This window comes from Protopterus annectens, chromosome 2.part0, assembly GCF_019279795.1.
Source record: "Protopterus annectens isolate FY-2018-M chromosome 2.part0, PAN1.0, whole genome shotgun sequence".
In the NCBI taxonomy this organism is placed as follows: Eukaryota; Metazoa; Chordata; order Ceratodontiformes; family Protopteridae; genus Protopterus; species Protopterus annectens.
Genome location: NC_056728.1, coordinates 1,501,434,213 through 1,501,454,450, shown reverse-complemented (window position 1 = coordinate 1,501,454,450; position 20,238 = coordinate 1,501,434,213).

Sequence of the window (20,238 nt, the reverse complement as noted above, 5' to 3'; positions counted from 1 at the left end):
ATATATATATATATATATATATATATATATATATATATATATATATATATATATATATATATATATATATATATATATATATATATATATATATATTATATATATATATATATATATATATATATATATATCTTTAGCTCTATATATATATAGGTCTACTTCTACTCACCAAAATTACAGTTCTTTGAATTTTAAACAGCCGACTCCATTTCAGAGAACTTCCATTCTATCGAAAGAACAGACTACAGAACGTCATTCCCTGGGAAACTAACCACTTGGCCACTAGGGTGAACATTGCCCTTTTCCCCAGTGTAGTGCGATCTTGGAGTTGGTATATTTAGTTAGGGGGGTGTGGGGGGTTTAGACTCCCACTTGGGTACGTTTAATTTATTTCTGTACATTTTTTTTCCATGGTGGCCAAGTGGTTCATTTACCAGGGAAAGGAGTTTGGTAGTCCATGCTTTCAGTGGAATGGAAGTTTGCTGAAGTGGAGTTGGTAGTTTGAAATTCGAAGAACTGTAATTTCGATGAGTAAAAGTAGATCTATATAATGTATATTATATATATATATATATATATTTTAATATTGAAAGCTTCCAAAAAGTAAAGCTATATCAGCTCAATGTAATGTTTACTAGGTCATAATTGCCACAATGACAGCTTCTGCTGAACTGTTATTTGCAAATTTAGAGATACTGCTGATGAGTAAAACACATATTGAAAGAACAAAGCATAGGCTGCCCCATTTCATATGCAACCATGATAAATATCCTGAATATAAAACTCCAATGATCTAAATAAAGGAACTTCTGTCCTTTAAGAAAATTAGGAAGCACTGTGACCAGCTAAGATGGATACCTAAGAAGAATGGCCCTCAGCTATTTTTCACAATAGTACTTCCCAGCGGAGTCTTAAGTTGTGATAATAAAGCAGGAGATATTACTGTGTGTTTTTTTAACTTGGATTTCACATATGACAATAATTTCTGGCATATGGAGCTCACTTGTCCTTCTTTTTCTGGTAATGGAAGGGAAACCTAGTTTGCTAAATAGATAAGAGTGAGGATTATTTGCCGACTGTTCTGGGCATGCAGATCACCTTAATAAAGCTTGAAAAAAGCTTAACAGCAGATAAGCAAAATCATGTATTATAATTGCATCACTTGATGGCCATACAGATGAATATGTTTCTAGCAGGAGAATCTCACCTAAAGCTTCCAGGTCCATTCTTTCTTTTTCTGTCACAGTCTCTGTCTTCTTACAACTTAGTATATGTATCACTATGATCTGCATAAAACCTAACTCCTTCCTGAATGAAGACATTCAGCCTTGCAGTATACAGGATAAAGAAAGAAAGTATTTCAGACATCACTATAACTGGCAGTTGGAGGAGCCTTCATTTCAGAATCAGAACAGAAACATCTTTGTCGAAATAATGGTTATATAGGAGGAAAGTAAATTTGCCAGTCATCAAAATCTCATAAAACCATTGATTTTCTTGAATAGACTAAAAGTTAATCACCATCACTTTGCAATACTAGCATTCACCATTGATATGGTTGCTCCCCCATGCCCTGCGAAGGGGAAAATGTTTTTGTGCAATGTAAATTTTTAGCTTATTCTAGCTGTAGTATCTTTTGTAGCCTAACTGAGAAGGAAATAAATAATATAACCCCTTCCAATTATTTCCTAAAACTGAATAGTAGAATATTTTTCCACTATACCTATTCTTGTGGACATCTAATTTCTCTTTCCACTTTTATAATTGGAGCAGGAGAAGAATAGTTTGTGTCTCAGTCTCTTCCAGTCCATCATCAAGAATAGTCACTGATGCTTTATGTTCAAATGTCATTTGTTTATTTCCAAAATGCAGGTTTTGATATTACTAAGATGAGTAGCCATGGCCAGTTGAAATAACTGGAGATCTTTGGTGTGAGTGTGTGTGTGTGTGTGTGTGTGTGTGTGTGTGTGTGTGTGTGTGTGTGTGTGTGTGTGTGTGTGTGCGTGTGTGTGTGCGTGTGTGTGTGAGTGTGTGTGCGTGTTAACAGTGAATCAACAATTAAATTATTGTCCTGGATTCCCAAACTTTCTAAGTCTTCCAGGATTCCCTAAGTATCTATGGCTTTAGAGGAGTGTATCACTGCTGGCAGGAGTTTAGGTGACATTTTGTGTTGCTGTGGAAATGGATGAACAGATTAGGTAAATTATTATTTTAGAAACCCCCCCCCCCTTCCCCCTAACTTTTAGAGAATGAAATCATTTGAAAATGATAAACTACGTATTGTGTCCAAGGTAGAAGATTTTATTAATTTCATCTGATTTTGCCTTATTTGCAATTCTGAGAATATGACTTAACCAGACACTGGTCTCTGGTCACCCCACAAAAATGATACTTGTGCCCATTGGGCTTACCTCATCAACAATGTCTATACCATAAAAATATTGTGCCCAAGGATTCAGTAATCTCCGTATAGGGTCCGTGCAGAGCCTACACGGAGTGTTAGCATGTACAAGAAGTAGTGTCTATGGTGGTAGCATGCAATCAATATTAATGAAGCTAGGTTTTGTGGTGCACGCCAGTGCATCTGGCAATGAAACTTCTCTGTGAATGCAGATAGCACTTCCGTATACCTCTCAACTGTGCAGACCTTCCCAGAATATCCAGATGTCTGCCTCATATTTTTGGCCTGTTACTCATAAAATTGTGGTTTACTGGCAAATCATTGCCAAATCTTTCAGGACTGAAGTCAGAAAATAATAACATCCATTTGAGATTTAGACTTAATATGCTACAGAAAAGTCATACTAATGCAAAGCCTGTTAGTCTATCAACTTTCTAAGTTTGTAAGACCAATATGTCACCATTGTCCCTATTTTTGGGCCTTTGTCCCATATTATGTATGGCTTTGTGCAATTGTTTAATCTTCTCTCCTTTTTTATTTTGTATTTTCTTTTTTGCTTTTCTTCCGAGGTTTATGCAATGTGCTGCTTGCTGGAAATGACTTTGGATATGCTTACCTCGTCTGCATGACTGCAACACCCATGGATCAGACATGACACAGACATCCAATAATAGAAACCAAATGCATTAAATAGTACTGCTGGGCATTTTGCAACCCATAAGAAAGAGTTTGCTCTGTATTAATACCATGAAGTGAAGTTAACTAATCCTGTGGTGGCAGGTGTTAGGTGTAGGACTTCAGTACAGATGGTCTTGGATTCTAGCATTGTACTCCATCATGAACAGATTCTTCAAAGAAAGAAATGGGGGAGACAGGAAAGTGGTGAAAGGGGGAGGAATCAGGGGGAAAAACAAAATGAAAGGAAATCAGGAGTGTGCAGGAAGGGTGTAGGAAAGAACCATTGCTATAAATTTCTTTAACAGTAACAAATGTTCACATGTACAGAATCATAGCTGAATTTTTACTGTGACCTTCAGAGAGAGGGTTGACAACATAATTGTGTTCTGAAACCATTTGGACCAAATTAAGTTTGTCAAGTAGACGTGTGAAATGGAGAGCTATGTATGGGATGATTTTTTTTCTTTTGGGACAGGTGCCCTTTTTTTAAGAAGACAGAGAAATGTTGAGGAAGAGAGATAGGCATATCTGGGCATGCATGTTGGGAAGAAGAGGAAGCATTTGCTGACAGACAAGGCATAAGAGACAAGAGACAGGGTTGATGAAGGACACAAGATGGGCGAACACCATTGTTGGAGTGATGCTGGGGAAATCCAAACTTACGGATGTTTGGTGACAATGATAATTGAGTCCTCACCTACTGGACTGTCATCACTGTCACCTCAATGCACTGAAGGCTGCAGTGTCTGTCTGTGTCCTTGTGTTATATAGGAGAATGATGGAGATCAGTGTCTCCACTCTGTGCAGGCGTGCATCAATTCTGCAGTGCAGAGACCTACACACCATACTTGGCAGTTCAGCTCAGGTGACAAAATCTCCCACTCTGCCTCTGCTCCCAGAAGGAATCCTATCGGCTGGGTTAAAATGGCCTGAGGGTCCAGGCATGGCAGGGGCAGTGGGGGAGGTGCAGCCAGGCTGCAGCCTGAAAGTGCTGGGCTTTGGTGCTCTAGCCAGTGGCGTCCATGTAGGTGGATAATGGGGAACTGACCTACTCTGCTGTGCTGTAGTAATAACATAAAATATTAAAATACAATCATAAAATATAACATAACCAGAAAAATGTAAATAATAAAAGAAAAATTATAGCAAAGAAAAACAGATATTATAAATAATTATAAAAAAAAACAAACACAATTCAAATAAAAACAAAATACACACATAGCAACACAAAACACACACCAACATTTGCGGAGGCTCTCAATAAAAATCTGCTCAAGCAACAGAGACCTCCAAAGCAGAAACCCATGTAACCTCCACCCCCCAACACAACCGAAATGACACATAGCCCACAAACTCAGTGTGCCACTCAACCACAGCCCATAAGGCATAACAACATACCCAACACTCAAGTCATAGGTGACTCTATAGTCAGGCATTCTGATGTTCCACTCACCAGGCTAAACAAGGAGAAAGTTACTGTCAGCTGCCTGTCGGATGCCAGAATCCACCACATAATGCATGCACTCAGGTCACTCCACAACAAGTACAAATATGACTCCGTCATTGTCTATGTTGGTGTGAATGACCTGAGAAATACCTCCCTGGACTACATGAAAAGAGACATGGTGGAGCTCTCCAATCTTCTTGCCCAGGCAGGTATGACCCTAGCCCTGAGTAGCATTATGCCATCACCCAGAATGATACCACAGTACAAGGACAAAATGATTAACTTCAACAATTGGCTAAGCTTCTGGTGTTATTCTAAGGGGATACAGTATCTGTCTCCCTGGGAAGACCAGATCGACAGACCATTATACTTTGTCAGAGATGGCCTGTACTTGTCACCCTTGGGATTCCAGATACTGGCTAAGGCTCTTGTCACCCATATAGCACCTTTTTTAATCAAGGTTCAAATGATAAATTCACCAACGTAATACGTACAAGCAAGCAAAATCTGAGGATAATGCTACTTAATCTTAGAAGACTAAACCTCAAAATGCATTCACTCGAGGCACTCCTTAAAATGGAGAACATAGACATCTGTGCAGTGACAGAGACATGGTTCAAGGCTCCAGAGAGCACCCTTGCATTACCAGGCTATAATTTACACCAAACCTTTCGGCCACCTAACCTGGACCAAAACACTAAAGGTGGAGGCATGTCCATATTCATTAAGGATATCCACACCTCCAGGCTAGTTGCTCAGCATAATGTATCAGGCATTATCTAAGTGCAACTAACTCTGGGCAAGACTGTAATCCAAATTGCAACTTGCTACAGATCCCCCACCATGCCCCAGGATTCACACTCCTCCTTTCTTGATACACTGGAAAATATTAGAGTACCACCCAACACCCTAAAATTGGGTGATTTCAACTACCCCACCATTAACTGGGAAAACTGCTCATGTACCAACTCTTTTGCTCAATGTTTTCTGGAATTCATAAATTCCAATGCCTTGGATCAACTTATCCATACCCCCACCAGGGGTATCCTAGACCTGGACATTACCAAACTGGGTAACCGGTGTTCCACACCAGAGGTCAATTCCTCATTGGTCAGACCCGAGCACAAGCTAATCAGCCTAGACATCCACATCCTGCCCCCACCCCCCATTAGGGAAACCACCATAAAAAATGTCTCCAAAGCCAACTTCACTCTTCTTAAGACAGAAGTGGCAAACTTCACAACACCCATGCAGATGGACAGTAGAGGTACAACTGCTGAATCCTACACAAATGCACTTTATAAGCACTTACATGAGTGCATGGATCATGCTATCCCTAACATAACCAAGTTGCTATCCTCCAAAAAAAAGGAAGCCAATCTGGTGGTCCCCTGCCATAAACAAACTCTACAACAGAAGAAAGAAACTGTTGCAAAAAAGAGTAAAATCCCATGATTGAAAGAACTCCCTGGTCAGCCTCAGTAAGAAGCTGAGATCCCTCATAAAATCCTCCAAAGCTACTTATGAAAACAAAATCACCACTGATTCTAAAGACAACCACAAAGCATTCTATAGCTATGTCTAGAATCTCAATGGCAACACTCAGATTTACTCTGCATTATAGCACAATGGCACTATATATACACACTCTCCAAAGCCAGGCACACAGCATCCATGGGACCTGACAACATTCCAGGCTGTGTTCTACATGAACTGCAGAATGAACTGGCACCCCACCTAAGCACCATGTTCAATCATAGCCTCAAGTCAGGCTTTTGCTCACTGAATGGTGCACAATGACAGTTATCCCACTCCACAAAGGGGGAGCTACCATGGACCCTGGGAACTATCACCTCATTAGCCTAAGAGCCTGGTCTGCAAGGCCATGGAAAGTATTAGCATAGAACTTAGAAACAAAGACATTTGTAGTCTCCAAACGCTGTACCCCACCGAGTTTGGGTTTGTAAAAAGAAGATCATGTCTCTTAAACCTGATAGACTTCTTTGAAGCAGTTGCCAAAGCTGTAGACAAGGGTAAAGTGGTTCACACAGCCTACCTAGATCTTGCCAAGGCTTTTGACACCATCCCCCACTCTGGAATTATAGATAAACTCACTAAACTAGGTATAAATCCCTATGTCACAAGATGGGTTGCCAGCTGGCACACTGACAGAACCTACACTGTGAAAGTAGCAGACTTCAAATCCGACTTCAGACCAGTGACAAGTGGAGTACCACAGGGTTCAGTCCTGGTCCTCTCCTGTGTGATATCTACTTTTCTAAAGTACAGGCTAACACAGAAGGTCTTTGGCAAATGAAGATCCCAGATGACTGCAAATTTGGAGCCACAATTGAAACTCCTAACGATGTGTACATCCTACAAAAGGGCCTCACTGAGACAGATGCCTGGTGTCTAAGCCTTGGCCTCAAGCTCAATGCCAAAAAGTGCATTGTCATCCCCTTTGGTAAAAACTCTGTACCCATGAGCTACCACATAGGTGGTAGTCTACTTTACACTGTGCACACCTCATCACAAAAGGTTTCTCTTCCAGGAAAAAAAATGTCATTGTTCCCCTCTACTCATCACTCATTAGACCCATTATAGAGTACAACACCCCTTTTGGTATGTACCTCACAAGAAATCTACAACTGGAAAGGCCAAAGAAATACCTCACAAAGAGGATTACTAGCCTAACATAGATGCCCTAGACAGACTGTTTAAAAAAAAACTCCAGCTTTACTCCATCGCATTTCGCCTACTCAGAGGAGATATCTGCCTAACATACAAAGCTATGTCAAACCATGAGCTGTTGGGCATGCTCCACTTAAAGAAATCCTAATCCCTCCAAGCTACATCTAGGGACCTAAACCTTGTCACCACAATAAACAGAACATGCTGGAGGGATAGATTCTTGTCACAGAGACTTCCCATACTCTGGAACAAACTATCTATATCAAACAAAGCTCCTCATTAGCACTCTTCAACAAAATTAGATGAAAATAGGAAATTCATCTCGGAGATCACCTCTGTGGCTCTGCTCAACAGGGGCACAGGAAAATAATTTTCTTGGGTGGCGAAAGCCAGGGTACCTTTTTGGCTAGGCTTGTATAGGCCCTAGGGCCGATAGCCTAGTACCTACCTATGAACCTATTACAAATAAATAGGTAACAGAGAAATTAGAATTATACATAAGCCAAAAATTAAGTAAAAAAATAAATAAATAAAACAAAGAAAAGGGGTGGAGTGAGAGAAAAGGAGAAAATTACTAACATCATATGTGCTGCGGTAGCGTTGTCGCCTCACAGTAAGACGATGTCCTGTTCGATTCTCAACTAGAGCGTCTTCTGTGAGGAAATATGCGTGAATGAGCATACCTTCATTGAAGATTGTGCATCAGGGCCAGCAACTTGGCACGCAAAAATATACTGCCAATCATAAGGGGACCGGAGTTCCGCTGTGGCGACCCCTAACCGGGAAAAGCCAAAAGACACAACATATGTGACATACGATGCGCATGTATACAGTTCTATGACTCTGTTAAATCTTACATTTCCACCTCTTAGTACAAGAAACCTGGACAAACACTGACAAAACAGGTGGACAAAGGCCCAAAGACAGGGATATATTTTAAATATTAGTCCTATTAACTAAGAAAGTTGCTAGAGTAACAGGGTTTTTTTGAACATACATTTTAGGAAGGATTTGATCCCTGAAACTCAAATGTATGTTATTATTTAGTGATTTCAGTCCTCAGATAATCCCAGTGATTTGTCAGAAAGCCACACATTTTATGTGGAACATATCAAATAGATGAAATACAAATCTGAACATTTTGCAAATATCTGAACAGTTAAGCGATATGATTCTACTACTACTACTTTTAACACTACCAAGTCTTTACAAATAACTGTTACACTGTTAAGACAACCAAGCACATTACAGATGCCCAATATATAACTGATTCCATTAAGCAATCATGGATATGTGTATATATTATGCATATGCATATGCATGTTCCAGGTATACTGATAAGAATCTTTAGCATTCTATTGTTCTCCCTGGTTTATAGACCTTGTGTTACATTGCGATATTGATGTAAATCTAAACAGTATTTTATAGTTGGGAAGTGTGTTTTTTGAACCGACAATTTGTGACTATTCTGTAATACTGGACTCTTCTTTTATCCTACAGACTAATGCAGGCATACTTTTCCTTTACAGTCGACAAATGCATACTCAATGTGATACAAGTGTTCTAACACAATAAGCTGTATTTACTCTTAATACTACAATAACAGTACTGTTTGGATGCATACATACCACTTGCATCTCGCATCTGTGCTAATCTTGCTTCATAAATTCGCAGATTCAGCAATCTGTCAGCATGAGCTATGGAAAAAGCAGAACACAGCAGAATACCATTAAGAATAACTGTTGCCTGATTTATGGAGAGTTGAGAATTCAGAAATTGCAATGTGTATCCTTGCTGTCAAACTTTTCATGGTAATGCTTTCACAGTAGAAAAATATGGTGAAGTAGGAGGATGATTTTAGGCTTCTAGGTGGTGAGTCAATGCAGGTTTGTCTCCTAGCCAATGCAAAGCCATATTGAGGACATCTATGTCTACCTAAAACCACACTAGCTGCTGGTTCCTCCTCTGACTCATCATCGGCCTATGGCTGTGCATTACCATGGCATTGTCAGGAGAATGCGTTCCCCTTCCCCTTGCTGATCCTGTTGCAGCTGCTTCCACAAGATTAACATGGGTAGCAGAGAATGGTTTGCACTAAGATTTACAAACTGCAATCACTCAAGAGTGACACTGACTTGCAGTTTTCAAAGAGGCAGTTGAGCGAACCCAAATACATCAGCTACACTACATTGAATGGGTAGTATAATTCAAGTATTTGAGTTTGGGATTTTGAAAGGAGATTGCATTTCACATTTCCTCACTGTAGTGCGATCTCGGAGTTAGTAGTTATAATTTGCAGGGGGGTGTGGGAGGCACAGCAGTTGACTGTAGAGTGCAATGGTGCATTAATGTGGATAGTGTGGGTGACTGACGTCACCTCCTGCTATGTCAAATACATCAAACTACGGATGCGGATGTATTCATTTTCACCTTTGACATTCTGAATTCAGCATTTCGGGTTGACATTCTGAACTGTCAACAAAAGCAAATTCAGAATGCCAATAGTAAACTGCATAGCACATACTATGAGCATTGTGGGGCAAGTCAGTGGATTGTAATGAAGGCCTTGGACAGATGTACATAGGCACTGGCAATGTGACTGCAGTAACTCGAAAACATTCTCTATGACATTACAGATTGGATAACGTGTCTCATTAAGGTGTGTGTGTGTGTGTGTGTGTGTGTGTGTGTGTGTGTGTGTGTGTGTGTGTGTGTGTGTGTGTGTGCGTGCATGCATGTGTGTGTGTGTGTGTGTGTGTGTGTGTGTGTGTGTGTGTGTGTGTGTGTGTGTGTGTGTGTGCATTTCTGATGGGTTTCCACCTCTAAATGAGCCTGTGAGATATCCCCGATAGCACACATCTGGTACAGTTGGGAGATGTGGCACATATGGGAATCATGTTAACTGCCAGATTTGCCAGCACACGTGTTACAGGTGCTTCTCATGCCATTACACATGATGAGGCAGTTGTTCAAGTGGTAGAACTTATGGTTAATATAGACCCCGCCCTGTTCCCAGGTGTTGTTCCCATGTGTACATGACTAGGATGTATGGCATACATTACTTCAGGGTGGTGCGATACATGGCACAATTGTAACATTCTTGTGACCCTTTCCCCAGAACTAATGGAAAATATACATGCTCTCTGCCATGTTGTAGCATAGCATGCATTAATCTTTGTATGACCCTGGATGCTGATGTCTATAACACACCAACTATGTTCCCTGATAGCCTATTAAGGGTACTTGTGGCTTAGATTCTAAGTTCAACACTTATCTTATTTTCCACTGTACTGGGTTCCGTCCATTTGGTTCTGGCTCTGAGTCAAGACTGCCAGAGGTCACCAAGTTGCTGTAATATGTTCTTGGCCTGCAAAGTCTTCAACTTCTCTGTCTATGGCTATTGGCAGCAGCAGCAGCATTGGCTTCATCCTGTAGCACAGACAAATGTATTAAAAAAATAGCAGCTACTAACAATCTGTCTGTGATTACTTTTTGTCTGTACTCCACTATTTTCCCAATCACCTAAAAAAACAGCATAGAGTCCACATGAATGCTTTATATCGTGTTGACAAGCTCCACAAGATTGGTTGAGTAGTATGAAATTCAGCTGCTTATGCTGTAGTTAGCATCTCTAAAGCACAGACTAAAACAGATACAGTCCATTACTAATGTACTCCATTATAAAAGGGCAAATGTGAGCTAGGTAAACTGATGTGGATGAGAGTTGTTGCATTGTTTAACTAGTGACACATTTATTTTGAACAGTTATCTCTACAGTGGAGTGTTGTACTGCAGCAGGTGTGTATCCATTTTGTTACCTACATAATGCATATGCTGTATGCATTTTTTAGAACTGTAATCATGGCATGGGCTTGTTTTTCAAGCCATTTCAGAGGTACAGTGGATGTAGAGCAGGCAGACATTATAATGCTGAATGATAACTATGTACACGTTTCATGGAAAGGTCCTTCCATAACACTTTTAGCATTTCATAGCTGTTTGGTTAGCTCAATTGGTCCTTAGTCTGTTATTTTGTTTAGGTGGGGGGGGGCAAATATGAGTTCCTGCTATGACACAAACTAGAATGGACTGTTATTTAGGGTGGGTTAGCATAGCTGAGAAGCTCTTGACCCTTGTTGAATCTTTAAAGTCTATCAAGTGGGGAATACTGGCAATCTTCCTTTACTGCTTTATCTGTAAACAGTTTATTTGTACTTTTGTGATCCTTATATGTGTTATCATTTTTTTGTCTTTAAGGACACAAAAAGTCTGTTCTATGTAGGCCCCCATTTACCAAGGTGGAGAATGACCTAATCATAGAGGCCATACATCAACATCATGCAGTATTGCTGTCCAGAGGGTGGGCCAATATGGCTCAGCATGCAGTGCTGTGGGATGAATTAATCTGCACCATAAATTATATTGGGTAACACAGTCACACTTATGAGCAGGTGTCTCACAGAGCCAGCGATATGATAATGGCTGCAAGAATGCATGCAGCTGCAGTGGCACAAGATTGCCAGATCACCGGTGGTGACCCTGCTGCAAAACCCCCTTTCATTGCCACAGAAGATTTCCTGACAAACACCGCCACACGGGACAGCTCCCAGCAATCATTGACCCAATACATTCTGGACATGGGCGCCACTCCTAGATCTCAAGAGGAGCTTCCAGGTATGCTTTGTTAGATCATCATTAGAATACTGTGGCCTTCAGAAATAGTGGCAATAGTTTATATGTGTGTGTCAAGTTGTTTTTTGGGTGAGAAAATTTAAACTCCTTAAACTCACCACTGCCCATAAGCTCATATTTAACCCATCCTCCTGTCCCTTTCTGTCTACCTCCTTAAGCCCCTATATTCCTAATATTTCACTTAGGTCAGAAAATCAGAACCTGCTTAAAATCTACAAACCTTTATGGCCACCTCGACACTCTCTGCTATCCTGCTACTTAGCTAAATTATGGAACTCTCTTCCTCCCTACCTTAGAAATACTCATAACCACTCTAACTTTAAATCCCTCCTCCATTCCTTCCTATCTTCAAAGTAGGAATGTCCTTGGTCCTTCTCCACATAAGACCCTCCTATATCAAAACCCACCTTCTAACTCTGTGCATCATCTCTGCACTCACATCATTTGCCCTCCTACTCCTCCTTAACCTCCAAATTTTTCTAATAGTTTATTTCCAACAATTTATCATCCTCAATTGTAATTCATTGTTAATGCCCCCTAGACTGTACTGTTGATAGATTTTTACTACTATTATTGTGGAATGTAAAATTTCAGTTGTAATTCACTGTTAATGACCCTTAGACTGTACCATTGCTAGATTTTTACTATTATTGTGGAATGCAAAATTTCAATTGTAATTCACTGTTAATGACTCTTAGACTGTACAGTTGCTAGATTTTATTGTTATTATTGTAGAATGTATTTTTTTTACTGTAGATATAGATAAGTAAAGGTATTGCCCCCATACTGCTAAATGTGGTGTTGTTGCCATTACCTCTTCCTTTACTTATTTCAGGACCATCAGTAATTCAGAGACATAGGGCTTCTGCAGTTGGTAAACCTAATGCATTTATGTCAGTACTGTAGATAAATTACAAGATATCTCATAATGTGTCCTCTCAGATCTGCTGTATCTACATACCTGTCAACTGTGCAGCTTTTTGCTGAATGTCCAGATTTTATACTCAAATTTCTGGTCCATGGTTCATATTATAGTAATTTTCAGGCAAATTATTGATAAGTTATTAAAGACTGAAGACATAAAGTAATGACAGAGATCTGAGTTTCAGACTTCATATCCTCCAGAACTGTCATGCTAAAGCAACGCCTGTTATTTTATCAATTTTCTAAGTTTGTAAGAGCCAGCAATATTTCAAAATTTTCCCTATTCTTGGGCCTTTGTCCACCCATTATTTATGGCTTTGTTAAGATTTCTTGCTCTAAGGGGTTGCGAGGTATGACTGTCTGTAACAGTGACAGCACTGTAAATTGTTTAGCATATATTGCAGCATAGTAGTGCATATATTAATGTATACATGTTTCTTCCACTTATCACAGGTAATCATGGAAGTGGTTCTGTGTCCCCTGCGACACCTGATGTCAGTGTCTCATCAGACTGTGATGATGATGGTGGCCAGAGTGAGGCACAGTTGGGGGTTGCAGAGGCTGAATCTGAGGTTGGCACTCAGTGCCCCCCCCATTTTCCCCCATACAAAGCCAGTTTGCATATGCATCCCTAGTCCACTGAAGCCACAGATATTGGACAGGTGGAGGGCTAGGACTTGACCAGTGAAGTGTAGCTACTGCTGCTTCAGAGCCTGTTCACTCTGGTTATAGGCAAACTCTTGTTGAGCTACCACGCAGGAGACTTGACAGGGATTTTCAGAAAAGTTCTGCTGTCCCTTCTCCACCTGGTGCAGTTGTCTCTTCACATGTAAAGCAGCATATGTTTAGGGCCATCATGGATGCACAGGCATGTTCAGAAAGGCACTTCAGACAAATGCTAAGGGTTGTAGATGTGGCACAGTCTGACATCCATGACTGCCTCCACAGTGTTGTTGATTCCATGGATCAGATGAACAACACATTAGAGCAAGGTGTGTCTGTGATGGAGCCTAGAGTATCTGTCATGCAACGCACATTGTCTGTGATGGAACATATTCTGGTTGGGGAAAGTCAGCCCTGTGGACATAGATCAGCAACTACATCTGCTGTGAGTCAATGTGGCCGCGACCGATCACACTCCTGTAGTGACAGTACTTCCTCTGCTCAATCAGGGTTGTCCTCACCCAGACGTGGCAGGCTGTGGGGTCATGGTCCTGGGTGTTACTATGCAAGGAGCATGTCCAGTGCAACTCCATGCAGATCCAGTTCTCATGGTCAGGCGGGACAATAATTAACTGTCAACTCTACCATGTACAGCTCACACCTATCCAACATACAGAGACATAGAGCTAACACTGAGCTTGGCTGTGTGCATGCAGACACTCAAACACCAATGTTACACTGTGAGCACCTACAGACACACACACAACATTTTCATAGTCCATCTTGCCTGCTTCACTTCCTTACTCGCACACACTCACACACCTTTTGTGTCAGCCTAGGCCTTCTGCACTCCCACACAATACCCTGTGCAAGTGATGGTAACTGGGCCATATCTCTGTTTTCTATCTTTTGGATTCAGGGATAGTAAAGCTATGTGTCTGATGCACAGGGTGACTATTTACATAAATGATGATTACATCTGCATATCTGGTGTTGAACTGATGACTGCACCTGTCAGTTATATTCTACTAGGCCAGTTATACAGATGCTACCATCATCATTTCACTACTTTACAGTGGATGCTCTTGTAAGGGTTGTGAAGTTAACAACTGAAATTTGTATCATACAATTTGAAATATTCCCTGTAATTATTTTTATTGCAGAATTATGGTGCACATCAGAAGTCACAACTTCAGTTTCAGATATCAGGATTTTAAGTATGCACTGTCATCAGCTCTCATCAAAACAGTAATACGGTATAACAGTATTTCTGGCATGTACATCACTATAGCTTCACAGGTACATAGCATGTTACTAGGCTATTGACCTAATGGTGTTTGGAAACCTAGCCATTAAATCACAATATAAAATTCAGTGTCCGATATCATGCATGGGCAAGATTTGTCTAGCAAGAGCTACACATGACCAGGTGAGAAGCAGGGGAAATGCAGGGCAGAGATTAACAGTTTCACATCATCCAGGCTGTGATGAAACAGTGTCATTGAGGTGCTTGGCTTGAGATGGTTTTGAAGCCTATTCCAGAGGAGTGGCAACCTATAGGAGATGTATCTGTCTCTCCAGCATATTCTATATATGTCAGTCTATGTTGACGGCCATTGAACAGCTGACTGTATTCCCAAATGGCATTGGGTCAGATATAGCAATGTAAGGCATACATAAGTCACCTTGAAGCAGCTTATATCATACTGAGTACAGTGACAGCTACATCATTCTGCTCTTTATTAGACACATGTTCGACACCCTGATTTGTATAAAATAAATTTGTAAATCTCTGTGATCTATAAAGTTTCTGCAGATGTCTGTTACACTACATAGCAAAGGCAGCATTATATTCAGGGGTATGCCTGAGGAGAGATGGCTACAGAGTATTTAGAACCAAATTTGATACTGCTACAATGCCTTTGCAAATCTGATGGTATATATAGAATACCTTTCTCACCACAGTAGACACATGTTGCAGTCTACTTGTGTTACCAGGTCTATCAATACAGAATTGGTGATTAGAGTAATCAGGGTTATGTCATAAAAAGCTGAAACATTGTTAATACCAAGGAAATGGTAATGCATTTATATGAGGGACATTTAGCAGCACAGAGTTGTCATCAGTGTTTAGTCTGTGTAAGCCACTTTTGAACAGCACTCACATTGTTAGGGGATACAATGACAGTACCTAAGTGTCTTTCAGCCAGAAACTTGCCTAGACACAGCCACTTTGTTTTGGTCTTGACTTCTGACAAGTACATGGCAAACGTAAATGGGCACAGCAGTGACACTTGTGGTAACTCATAGGTGACTGTTCTGCTGGTGAATTCTCTCACTTTGAATGAATGGTGCTTGTTAGTGCATCAGTTTGCAAACCACTGGACAACATAACTGTTGATATTCACCTGGCTTTACTTCTCACTGATGCACAAAGGTGGGATTGTGTGGAAGGCCTTGTGGAAGGCCTTGGCCAAATCAAGATAGACAAGATCAATGATGTGTACACATGCTATGTCTCTGGTCGCATTACTGAATAGCATCAGTTTTAGCATTTCCAACCTTCCCTTGAGAAAACCATGCAGGAAAAGATGTAGTGTTTGGATGTCAACTGTATCCTTGTATATGACAGCCATGAGACTCCATTCCATTGTCTTACAGATGAGGCTTGTGAAACTTAAGGGGCTATAAGTACTTATGTATGTTGCTCATCCACCCTTGCGTAGGGGGAAATAAGTCACTGATTTCAAATCTGTATGGATAAAAGCAGTACTCAGACTGTGATTGAAGATAGTGCCTAGTGCAGCAGTTCACTGGTTAAGAACATTATGAATGCATGCCAGAATGCCATCTGGTCCCACAGAGGCTGTATTCCTAGTCGGATAGAGCAGTGATTACTTGTTCTTTGTAGAGGGAGGTTGGAGGTGATGCTGAAGACATGTTGTGGTAAGCTGGGGTGGGGGGTGGGGGTTGGATAATTTTTATCCCAGCATGACTGCTAGCAGGTTTTCAATTTACACAGGTTCACTGTGTGCAATACCATCCACAATTAATTCAGCACACATATGAGTTATACCTTTGATGTTGTAGCTGCAGTGGAGGAAAGCCTTATGGTTATCCTTGGCTATGTTTTCGATGGTATACTATTGTTTGTTTGAACAGAAAAACATTTGCCGTTTAAAAAAACAAAAAGTAAAACAGAACACAAACATTCTGACCAGCCACAATGTCGAACCAAATGATCGAGACATTTGAGTCGACATTGTTACCAAAACCATCACGTGATAGCCGTATAGGAGCTGATGTAAATCAATCTCCTATATGACATATCATGTTTTTGTAAGGGGGGAAAGCCCCCCTGCACCCCTCACACCCCTCGCTACTAATATAGCCTAATTCCAAGATGTACTACAGTGGGGATATGGATGAATTTCCAGTCCCCAATGTACTGTGATCTCTGTGTAGAAAGTGGAATACAATTATGCAAATGCACTACTGTTCGACTATCCCATCCATTTAAGTTTTATGCATGACATTCTGATTTTCGGCAGCAGTACTGCCAACAGGCTGTCATTCACACAAACCATAGTAAACTGTTTTCGACATATTTCCCATAGCTGCTCTTTGAGGATTTTACAAGGTGTCTTATTGCCTTGTTTAAGCTGGGGATGTTTGTCTTCCAGTTTGGGATTTATACTTTTGTATTTGTAGACATCAGCTTTGTTCACTTACTGTGTAATCAAGTAATGTCAGACATCCATCAGCATGGTTATAATTTGTGTAAGGATTTTTATTTGATTCCATCAGGTAACATCTGTGTCTATACATTTGTGTAGATGTTTATACAGGGCAGCAAGGTATACCTTACTATAGTTGTCAATGTCCTCTGAGGAAACTGTAATCTGGAAGATTATACCATCCCTTGGAAAGGTCTACTTACCTTGGAAGAAATACTTTCAGCTGATCTCTTGTATTGTAATTCTGTACCTATTGCAAATTCTAAAAAAAAACTACTTTATGGTTAGAGTCAAATAGTGCAGGCCCTACACATGAGGGATTGAATTGGTCAGTGCTATTTGTGAGGGCTAGATCTAGAATATTACAAACACTTGTGGGGTGATGCAGTCTTAGTTCTATGGCATATGAGTTATCAAAGTCCAGGAATTATTGTGCAAGTGAATTTGGCCTCATATATGTTTCACAGTCAGTATAGTTTTACCCACAGAGACACACTTCTCCTGTTTCTTCCTGAATTTCTTCCTTTTAGCCTCCTATTATTGTCTACTTTCTCCTACCTTTAGACCTACCTACAGAGTCTTCCTCTTCACTGATTGTCTTCAGCCTTCTTCTGCTCTCTTGTCTCAACCCCTATGGCATATGAGTTATCAAAGTCCAGGAATTATTGTGCAAGTGAATTTGGCCTCATATATGTTTCACAGTCAGTATAGTTTTACCCACAGAGACACACTTCTCCTGTTTCTTCCTGAATTTCTTCCTTTTAGCCTCCTATTATTGTCTACTTTCTCCTACCTTTAGACCTACCTATAGAGTCTTCCTCTTCACTGATTGTCTTCAGCCTTCTTCTGCTCTCTTGTCTCAACCCCTATGGCATATGAGTTATCAAAGTCCAGGAATTATTGTGCAAGTGAATTTGGCCTCATATATGTTTCACAGTTAGTATAGTTTCACCCACAGAGACTCAGTTCTCCTGTTTCTTCCTGAATTTCTTCCTTTTAGCCTCCTATTATTGTCTACTTTCTCCTACCTTTAGACCTACCTACAGAGTCTTCCTCTTCACTGATTGTCTTCAGCCTTCTTCTGCTCTCTTGTCTCAACCCGCTCCGTTCGCCCTTCGGGCTCACTCGGCTCCCCACCCTACCCCCAAATCCCACCCACCCCTAGGGCTACTACATTTATTCCTCCAGTTACCACACCCCCTACTTACTCACACCAATCATACAAAGCTAATCTAGAACACTCCCACCCCTATTATACAAACCCTACTTACCAATTACCTAATTCTCTCCTCATCCTCTAACTCATCTTCACTTACTATTATTTCTCTTTCTCTACCACATTCAACTTCCGCAACTATGCACACTATATGGAACCCATCTTTTATGCAAATATTAATTAGTATTTCACTTTTAACTCCTCTAGCATCTACCTATATCTTAACATCCTATGAATTACCTTTGCACTCTACCCTTAACCTTCCCTCCCCCCACACCTCTACATCAATAAAACCTTTTTCTGTAACCTTCCGAAATCTCACCTACAAGCCCAACTACCTACAAGCCAAATACCACAGGCTATCCCACATTATATATCAAAACCAAAAAACTAGAAAATCATTTGACTATTTTTGGAAACCTCTACAACCCAAGCACTCAACACTCCCCCACACACTATTGGATGGAGACATTCATCCAAACCCTGGCCCACAACATTTCCAGATCACTAGAAACTACAACAATAACATAACTAGCCCTGATCCATTGAACAAACCTACCAGTTCTCTCACTATAGCCCATCTTAACATACGTAGTATATGCAATAAAACTTCGCAAGTCCATGCCCTGCTAGATGTCAAACAATTTGACATACTCTGTCTATCAGAAACATGGCTAAAACCTAGCATCAAAGACAATGAAATCTCTCCACCTGGGTATAATATCACTAGACTTGACCGCTCGTTAAAAAAAGGAGGAGGTGTAGCAATTCTCTATAAAACACAACTACAAATTAGTACCATAAATCTGAACCTTCCCATAACCAATAGTGCCGAAGTTATTTGCTCTAAACTTCAGGTCAACAAAAGAAAAGCCATATACATAATTTGTATGTATCTTCCCCCAGGGAATAACATTCACACTCTTGAGAATATCCTCAGTTGGCTCTCTACTAATCTCCCACAAGAAACATATATCTTAGGAGACCTAAATATTAACTGGAATTCCCGTAATAATTCTAACCCTACCTCCCACATAACCCTACATGGCTTCTCACAACTAATTACCTGCCCAACCAGAACTAATAAAAGAAATAACAAGGATACTATTCTAAACTGGATACTCACTAACACCCCCCAATGTATCTGTAAAACAGACTCTCTTCCTGATGATCTAAGTGACCACTCTTTAACTTATATTATTAGACATAAAACCAACCTAATTGTTCAGAACACAATCAGAACAATACGTTCTAAAAAGCAATTTAACTCAAAATCCTTCCTGACAGAACTAAGACTATGTAACTGATCTCCTCTAAAAATTCTTCCTCTCAATGATGCAGTAAATTATTTCAATTCCACATTCTTTGCTATACTTGATCAGCATGCACCATTACGTACTATCAGAACCAAGGCCAAACCTGCACCCTGGCTGACCAGTGATACTAGACAAAAAATCTCTATCAGAAACAAAACCTGGACTAAATGGTGTAACACTAAGAGCCTAGCTGACCGTCAAATATTTAAAGAATGCAGAAATAGTACAAAAAAAGCCATCCTGACAGATAAAAAAAACTACTACCTTCATCTACAACAAACATCCAATAAGGAACCTAAAAAATTCTGGACCAGCATAAATAAACTTCTATCCCCAGGGCAATCTACAACACCTGACCCACAAGACTCCAACCCTGATAATCCTAGACAAACAGCTAATGCTTTCAACTCTTTCTTCACAAATAATATTCAAACTCTTGCTAGTCACCTATCTCCTGATACCTCTAAGCTAAC